The sequence below is a fragment of the Dipodomys spectabilis genome, unplaced genomic scaffold (genome assembly GCF_019054845.1).
Source record: "Dipodomys spectabilis isolate Male_0828 unplaced genomic scaffold, ASM1905484v1 ptg000653l, whole genome shotgun sequence".
NCBI classification, from domain to species: domain Eukaryota; kingdom Metazoa; phylum Chordata; class Mammalia; order Rodentia; family Heteromyidae; genus Dipodomys; species Dipodomys spectabilis.
This window is the reverse complement of record NW_024871330.1, coordinates 849,658-859,435: the sequence shown is the minus strand read 5'-3', so window position 1 is coordinate 859,435 and position 9,778 is coordinate 849,658.

Here is a 9,778-nt window from a genome sequence, read left to right as displayed (position 1 = left end):
CCTGCTGATTTGGTGGAGATACATTGTTTCTAGTTTTCTTTGTCATGAAATATTTTTATATATCCTTTAATTGTAAAGGAATATTTGGCTTGGGACCATATTCATGGTTCATAGTTGTTTGCCCTTAATATTTGTTATATATCATACTGGCCTCTTCTTTTTTTTTTTTACCATATCAGCTAAGAAATCTGTAGTTATTCACGACTGCATATCCTTTATAAATAATCAATCTTTTCTCTTTGGCAGCTTTAAGAATCCTTTCATTGATTTCTAATTATCCTCTAATGGATTATGATGTGGTGGTGGTTTGTTCTTTTCTAGAATTCTCTGCTTGGTGTTCTAAAGGCTTCTCTTCTCTGAATGAATCTATCTCTTTGGATGTTTGCAATGTTCTTTGCTAGAATTCTGTAATATGTTTCCCAACAATTTAGTGTCCTGCTCTTCTTGATACCAATCTTCCCTAAATTTGATCTTCTCAGTCTTGAAGTTCTGGCAAGATCATTTCTTATTCTTTGGATTTGTTCTAAATTATTACTTCCTCTTTCCTATTAGACCTATTTGGTCTTTGACCCCTGAGATTATCTTCTATATCATCTATTTGCTGTGGAGATATTCTACTTTGTTTTTGATTTCCCTGTCTTCTAATTGGTCATTTTTTATGGCTTCTATCTCTTTATTAAAGCTTTGTTTTAGGTCTGGGTATGGACTTTCCTTACATCTTTTCTTTGGGTGGTGGGGAGGCGGTTGGAAGGGTTGTTTTTATAGCTGTGTCATCTCTTATATCTTTTAACTAGGCATCCATTTTTTCCTTGGACTCCCTTGCATTTTCAGAATTTATTTCTGTTTGTAGTCTCCATGAGTTATTTTGCTAATCTATAGTTGGTCTTATCTTGTTCACAAATTTCCTTGTAGAGATTTTGTATCTTTTCATTAATCACATTTTTCAGCAGTATTTGTAATGAATTTTGAAAACTGTCTTCTACGTCCTTAATTGTCTGTTCTAATGCGTGGTTATTTACTGTGTGAATTATACTACTTTGACATCTTTTTCTTGTATTTTTCTGATTTGTTATGTTCACTTGGGGGATTTCTTTTGGGGCATCTATGATCTTAATAGGTGACTCTTTATGTTCTTGGTTGAATTGCTAGGTGTTGGTTTGATCTTCTGTTTTGATTTGTTTTTCTGGAAATAGGTTTTTGTCTAGACCATTAAGTGTAGGAGTAGAAATCAATTGTGGGAAGATGTTGTGACTTTAATACTTGTGGTTCCAGTTACAGTTCGGGTTGTACAGTGATATCTTCAATTGTCTCTGAATATGGATTTGGCTGTCTCAGTTGTACACTTCTGTTCCTCCTTTTTTCCTATGTGGACCTTTTATTTCCACACTGCAGCTGTATTTTGAATATGTTGGCCACCACCTTCACAGCAGGCACCTGCCTGGCTGGGCACCTTTTCAAAGATTTCTGTTTGCTTGGAAGACATATAAAATCTTCTTTTGAATTGTATATCTATAAGTAATTATAGTTGACTTGGTGTGACCCTCTAGAAGTGGAGTACCCTGTAGGACTCTAAAGATCTGTTTCATTAGAGAGAGCTAGGGTAATTTTCTGTTGTTATTGTGCCATTGGTTTTCCTCGTCCTCAGATTTATTTTATTCATTGTTGATTTTTTCCACATAATTTAGGATTTGTGCTGGTGGTATCAGGTTATTTTTGTTTTTTGTTTATGTTAATTTGATATAGTGATTTCAGGCTTGTATGAAGAGACAGTAAGAATATTAAATGTATGTTATTACATGGAAAGAAAGATAGCAGACATTTTAACCTATTTACTACAAGTAAATTAATATTAAGCAAAGCTAATTAAAATAATTACGTCTTTACTCTTCAGAGGATGAATACAGTACTCTTGAATATCTTGGAGGAAAAGACTTTAGACTCATTACAACTGATGCCTTACATTGATATTACTGGCTAAACTATCTTCTTCAGAAAGGCAAAAGCTCCATGTCTTTCATATTAATATAAAATCATAATATCTGTATGTTGAATTGTTTTTCTCTGCTATTTTCAATTCTATTCTTCATCCATTAAGTATCTAGGGGTTTGAATGACCAATTCCTTAAAATAACTATACTGCTTTTGATGTGATATAAATCTCAGTAATATTTTTTTTCTTATAGATTTTTATTGTGAAAATACCATTTCCCTTATTGCAATAACTAGTATAGGTTTGAATCAAGCAGAAAAGTAATATTAATATGAATTTTCCTCTGAGTCTCATCTTAAGCTACATTCATATGAAATTTATGCAGTCTCAAGCAAAAAACCTGACAATTTTACCCTTTTCTGTTTTAATCAATCATTCTCTTTAGAAATATGTTCTCACCTTTTATATTGCTCCAGTAAACATCATGTATTTCTAGTACTTTTACTGAAATAAATATAAAGTATGGAACATGAATACTAGCCCCCCCTTATCACTTTAAAGTAAATCCTTGGGAACTATTTTATATATAAAAATAAAAATAAAATTTGTGGAAGAGATGGGGAAAAACAAGTCGTTTAAGGATACAGGTGGACCCATTGCAACAATGAGAATTACAAGTTGTCATGTCGAAAACGAACTTTACAACTTTGGTGCGGGAGGTGGGGAGAGAATTGGGTGGGGGGCGAGGGGGGTGTCTGGGAAAGGATGTGAAGGGTAAACAAAGGAGTAGGCTGCAATGCTTGCTAAGAAATATACTCATTATCTTGCCCATGTAATTGTAACCTCTCTGTACAGTATGTTCACAAAAAATTAAACTTAAAAATAAAAAATAAAAATAAAACAGTGCAATGCACATGTTTATACATGAATCATCTAATTGTTGAGTCAATTAGAAACAAGAACTACCATACCACATCAAGTCTCAATTTACTTAAAGGCACCAAAAATCTTAGTGTTCATGAATATCACTGATTTTTTTAAAAATGACTAGTCACAACAAAGTTTATATTACATTTCAAACTTAAAAAGTGAAAATTACCACCAGATTTGTTGTCAATATCCTGTTTCCAGGAATACATTTTTTCAGTAGAGAAACAAAAAATAAGGATTTTTCACATAGAAAGACAGATGTAGAAACAGACTGTCTTTCCTTAAGATGATAAATATTTGCATTCGAAGATACTATAGCAATTCATAAGAGAATTTGTGATCAGAAATGACAAGTAAGCAAAGCAACTGGAAAACTGTATATGTAGATTGAAACTTCACTATAAGATCACAAGTTTAGAATAAATTATTCTACAGAAGATGATTCTGTATCTCTAAAACACATCCAGTGTTCTACGTTTTCCCTCATACTCCTGTTCTCTAACCTCAGTTCCTGATCAATATTCTTCTACTTTCATGATGTCAATTCTTAATAATATAACAAGGTGGGTATATTTTGGTTTGTAGATCCAATAAATTTTAGTATTTTGGAATAGTAGGATGAATTCATGGAGTTTGACTTGAATGTCAAGATTGAAGATACTGTATTCAGGATACTGTTAATTGGCCTGAAGCAGCCAGGAACAAACTATGAATATATAGAAACAGTATACTAAGAGCAAGGGACTTGATTTCAGACAAACGTTTAGGTCCAGGCAAGATCTTCAAGAAAAGAAAAACCAATGGAACAAACATCAATCAACTATCTTTACAAAGGAACTGAACTGATCTCTGATGTGTCTTGGTGGCAGCTGGGTGTGTGTGTGTTTGTGTGTACGTTTGTCTGTGTCTGTGTCTGTGTCTGTGTGTGTAGAGAGAAAATTTTAGTGTGGCTTCCATATTTATAGCCCATAGAGCATTACTTGTTAAAAAGAAGGTGCTCATATCAGAGCTCTGATACCATTCATCCCTTTTTACTGAGAAAAACACTTGCTTAATCTGTACATAAAGAGAGAAAAATAAACTAACATCTTAAATGATTGCTTTGAGAATTAATTTGTATATTGAAGGCCAAAGGGAGGAATTGGAGATTAATATAATCTTTTTCCTCTCTCTTGCATATGACCCAGCAATAACTGTGATTTCAGGAGTCTCCTACTATGTACTTACAGCTGAATTACTAATATGCTTAAAAACATGAAATATATGATAGAGAATTAGATCAGCCAGCAAATACAAAGAACTAGTGATGAGACCGAACTTTTGAGCAGGGTTGTCACATCTTTTAGGAATGTAATTCCTTCATATGAACTTCAAATTTTGTGGATTACCGTGTGTGACTAATTGGTTAGAAATTACTGTAGAAATGAGAATTCCTGTTAGCCAAGTAGAAGGAGCTCATGATCCCATCCTCAAGTTACAAATTTCCATTTCATAAAGAATCTCTTTTAGAATGCTTTTATTTAATATATTTCAGTACCTCACCCTTCCCTTTTGGAGATAGGAAAAAGATGATTTTTTTTGAATATTATCTTACATAAGTTAGTGTGTACAGGCATGATTTGTATGCTTACAGAAGTTAATATTAAGTGTAAATAGGAATCATGTCACAACTAAAAATATAATTAAAATTATATAACAAAACTAGAAGTCACAGCATTTTGTTCATGAAAACATATATTAGATTAGTTGCAGAATTTCTATTTTGAGATAAACTTTATATTAAAGAATAATGCACTTTACCTAAGGATTGAAACATTTTATTAAAAATATATTTTAATATATTTAACACATATAATATGTTTAATATATATTTAAGATATTTTAAGATATTTTTGCTGCATAATTTTAAGAAGAAAATGCTCCCAAAGTAATCATTTTTCTTATTATTTTCCTGTTTCCATGTGATCAATCTCCAAATTAGAAATCCAGATAAATGATTTGAATTAATTTAAACAAAAATATTATTGAGTATAAGGACCTTCTACTCTCCATAATCTTCACATGAAGATCATCAAATATGATGAGTTTGAAATAATTAGACTCTGTGTGAACTATGTTAATATTATTTACAATGTGAGTTAAAGGTTTAATAAGTAGTATTTATTTTAGTTTAATTGCTTTGAAGAGACAATGAATGACATAATCAAAACCAAAAAAGGATTAGATTTAAAATTTACAATTCAGGAAATGTTTTTGACCACACTGTTTACTGGAACCTTCACAACAACTTTATTAGATAATTTATGTTACTGATGCAAAAATTCCAGAGGTTAGACATTTACGAATAGAAAAACCATGTCATTCTGAATATGTAGGGTTACATAACAAACATAGAAAATTTAGCTTTTAAGTACCTGAATATAGTAATACATTTAATTGCAGGGAGATAAAAGGAGATAAAATTGCATTTATTCTGAAAAGTAAATATAGGTATTCATTTGAATAAAAGAAAATGTTTCAAACATCACCCATTCAAGAAAGAAGATGTACATTTAGCTGATTTTTATGCCAATCATGTTCTCTAAACTTACTAGAAATGCTAGATTAGTAAACCTAAATCACTGCTTTGTAGGGAACTAGAAATTTAGTTTTTTAAAAGTCATGACTACTTTTTCTTTTTTTTAATTTTAACTTTTATTTTTTGTGAACATAATCTACAGAGGGGTTACAATTACATGGGCAAGATAATGAGTACATTTCTTATCAAGCATAAAAGCCTACTCCTTTGTTTACCCTTCACATCCCTTAACAGCCTTCCCCCCCAACCAATCCCCCGCCCCTGCACCAAAGTTGTAGAGTTCGTTTTCGACATGACAACTTGTACTTCTCATAGTTGCAACGGGTCCACCTGTATCCTTCAACGAATTGTTTTTCCCCATCTCCTCCACAAATTATACAGACATCAAATATAGTGAAAGCAGGGGTTATACTGTGGGGGAGGGACATACAAAGCAACAAAGTAATAATCTTACAAATGCGTTAGAAACAAATGCATGAAAGAAAAAAAACATTTAAATACATATCTAAGGGTTCATTTTCCTAACATCAAATTATCGGACCTTTTCTGCTTTACTCATACATATACCAGATATTGCAAATAAGGGAAACCATGGGACCTATGTTTCTTTGGGCTTAGCTTACTTCACGTAATATAATTTTTTCCAAGCCTTTCCATTTCCTAACAAATGGGGAAATGTCACTCATTTTGATGGAGGCATAGAATTCCATTGTGTATATATACCACATTTTCTTGATCCATTAATCTACTGAGGGGCATCTGGGTTGGTTCCATATCTTAGCTATGGTAAATAATGCTGCAATAAACATGGTTGTGGTGGTAGATTTAGTGTGGTCTTGTTTGTAAACATTTCGGTAAAAGCCGAAAAGTGGGATTGCTGGGTCATAGGGGAGTTCTATGTGAAATCTTTTCAGGAACCTCCATACTGCTTTTCAAAGTGGTTGAACAAGTTTACACTCCCACTAACAATGAAGTATGGTTCCCTTCTGTCAATATCCCCTCCAGCATCTGTTGTTGTTAGAGTGCTTGATTATAGCCATTCTAACTGGGGTGAGGTGGTATCTTAATGTTGTTTTGATTTGCATTTCTTTTATGGCTAAGGAGGTTGAGCATTTCTTCATGTGTTTATTGGCTATCCTTCTTTCTTCTACAGAGAAGTTTCTCTTCAAGTCTTTAGCCCACTTATTTATTGGGCAGTTGTTTCTTTGAGGATTTGTTGTTAAGGAATTTAATTTCTTGAGTTCCAAGTATATTTTAGATATGAGACCCTTGTCTGTTGTATGGCTAGTGAAGATCATCTCCCAATCTAAGGGCTTTCTGTTGATCTTGCTAGCCATGTCCTTTGCCAAGCAGAAGCTCTGCAACTTCATGAAATCCCATTTGTCCAACTTTTCTTTGACTTGTTGTGTTTCCGGGTCTCTATTAAGAAAATTTCGGCCTGAGACAAAGAGACCTAGGGTTTCTCCTGTTCCAAACTGTAATGTTTTCAGAATGTTTGCTTTGACTCTGAGGTCTTTGATCCATTTGGAGTTGATTCTGGTGCTGGGTGATATATAAAGATCTAGCTTTCGTTTTCTACAAGTAGTTAACCAATTTTGCCAACACCATTTACTGAAGAGGCTGTCTTTCTTCCATTCTATTATTTTAGCTCCCTTATCAAAGATTAGTTGGCTATAGGTCTGTAGGTTCATTTCTGGGTTTTCAATTCTATTCCATTGGTCGTGAGGTCTGTTCTTATGCCACTACCAAGCTGTTTTGATTACTATGGCTTTATAGTAGAGTTTGAAATTTGGTATTGATATTCCACCAGCAGTGTTCTTTCCGTTGAGAAGCGTTTTTGCTATTCGGGGTCTTTTATTGTTCCATATGAATTTTTGAATTGCCTCTTCTATTTCCTTGAAGAATGAAGTTGGAATTTTGATAGGTATTGCATTGAATTTGTAGATAGCCTCAGGAAGTATTGTCATTTTCACGATGTTTATCTTGCCAATCCAGGAGCATGGGAGGTTTTGCCATTTTCTAAGTTCTGTTTTGATTTCCTTTTTCAGGTTTTTAAAGTTTTCATCATAGAGGTCCTCCAGTTCTGTGGTTAAGTTGATTCCTAGGTATTTTATTTTTTCAGGGGCTATTACAAATGGAGTTACTTTCCTAATTTCAGCCACACTTTTCTCATTTTTGGCATACAGAAAAGCCATCGATTTTTGAGGGTTAATTTTATACCCTGCTACTTTGCCAAAGTTTTGAATCAGCTTGAGTAATTTGGGAGCGGAGTCTATGGGATTATTTAAATACAAGATCATGTCATCTGCAAAAAGGGAGAGTTTTATTTTTTTCCCTATTTGGATCACCTTTATGTTTGCTTCTTGTCTTATTGCTGTAGCTAGGCATTCTATTACTAGATTCAAGAGAAGTGGAGAGAGTGGACATCCTTGTATTGTTCCTGAATTAAGAGGAAATGGTTTTATTTTTTCACCGTTAAGTATAATGCTGGCTGTAGGTTTGTCATATACAGCCTTTATTGTATTGAGGAATGTTCCATGGATTCCTAATTTTCCCAAAACCTTCATCATAAAGGGGTGTTGGATCTTGTCGAATGATTTTTCTGCATCTATTGAGATAACCATCTGGTTCTTATCCTTGCTCCTGTTGATATGATGAATAATATTAATTGATTTGCACATATTGACCCAGCTTTGCATCACTAAAATGAATCATGTTTGATCTTGGTGTATGATTTTTTGGATGAATTGTTGAAGTCGATTGGCCAAAATTTTGTTGAGAAGTTTTGCATCAATGTTCATCAAAGAAATGGGTCTATAGTTCTCTTTCTTTGATGAGTCCGGGCCTGGTTTTGGGATGAGGGTTTTGATGGTTTCATAGAATGTGTTCAGTAGTGAACTTTCTCTTTCAATTTCATTGAAGATTTGGAGGAGTATTGGTGTGAGTTCTGCTTTGATGGCCTTGAAGAATTCTGCTGTAAAACCATCGGGTCCTGGACTTTTCTTAGCTGACCAATTAGAAGGAAAAGAAATAAAAAACAAAGTAGAAAGTCTTGACAGCAGGTTAGACCATGCAGAAGATCAAATCTCGGGGATAGAAGACAGCCTAGATATTATAGAGAAAGAACATACAAGCATCCAAGACAAGTCCAAGAAATATGATAGATCTATCCAACACTTGGAAGACACCATCACAAGGCCTAATCTAAGGATAATGGGTGTAGAGGTGCACTTAGAACCAGAAGGTAACGGTCTAGGAAATTTGATTAACAGGATCCTAGCAGAGAACTTCCCAAACCTGCAAAAAGCTAGGCCTATTCAAATACAAGAAGCTTTTAGAACTCCAAATCGACCAGATCATAATAGGACATCCCACCATCACATTATAATCCACACAGGATCAACTCAGACCATGGAAAAGATCCTTAAAGCTGTCAAGGAGAAAAGATTAATCATCTATAAAGCAAAACCAATTAGAATCACCTCAGATTTCTCAGCAGAGACAATCAGAGCAAGAAGAGCCTGGAATGATGTATGCCAAGCTGTAAACACAAACAAATATCAACCAAGAATACTGTACCTAGCTAAACTCTCCTTAATAACTGAAGGCCAAATAAAAACCTTCCATAGCAAAGAAAAATTGAAACAATACATCTCCACCAAACCAGCCCTACAAAAGATTCTTAAAGATGCCCTACACATAGAAAACCAACAAGACCACAATAAAGGCCAAGAAACTGCACCCAAACTGAGAATCCAAGAACCATAGGAAGAACCCAGTTTTTGCAGCCCCCAAGAAGGTGGATAACATGGCAGGAACTCCCAAATACCTCTCCGTCCTATCTCTTAGCATTAACGGACTTAACTCTCCAATTAACCGGCATAAACTGTCTAGTTGGATTAAAAAACAAGATCCTTCTATCTGCTGCCTTCAGGAGTCACAACTTGCCCGTAAAAACAAACACATTTTCAATGTTAAAGCCTAGAGCAAAATCTACCAAGCACACGGCCCCCAAAAACAGATGGGAGTTGCAATTCTAATATCAGATAAAATAGGCTTCAAATTAAAATTTTTGAGAAGAGATAACGCTACATACTAATTAAGGGATCTCTCCTTCAGGAGGATATTACAATTCTAAATATCTATTCGCCAAACAATGGAGCACCCAAATTTATCCAAGAAACACTACTTTCCTTCAAATCCCACATAGATCCAAAGACATTAATAGTTGGGATTTTTAACACACCACTCTCCCCACTAGACAGATCAACTAGGCAAAAACTCAACAGAGAAACTGCACGTCTAAACAGCTGCATAGATCAACTAGTTTTAAGAGACAT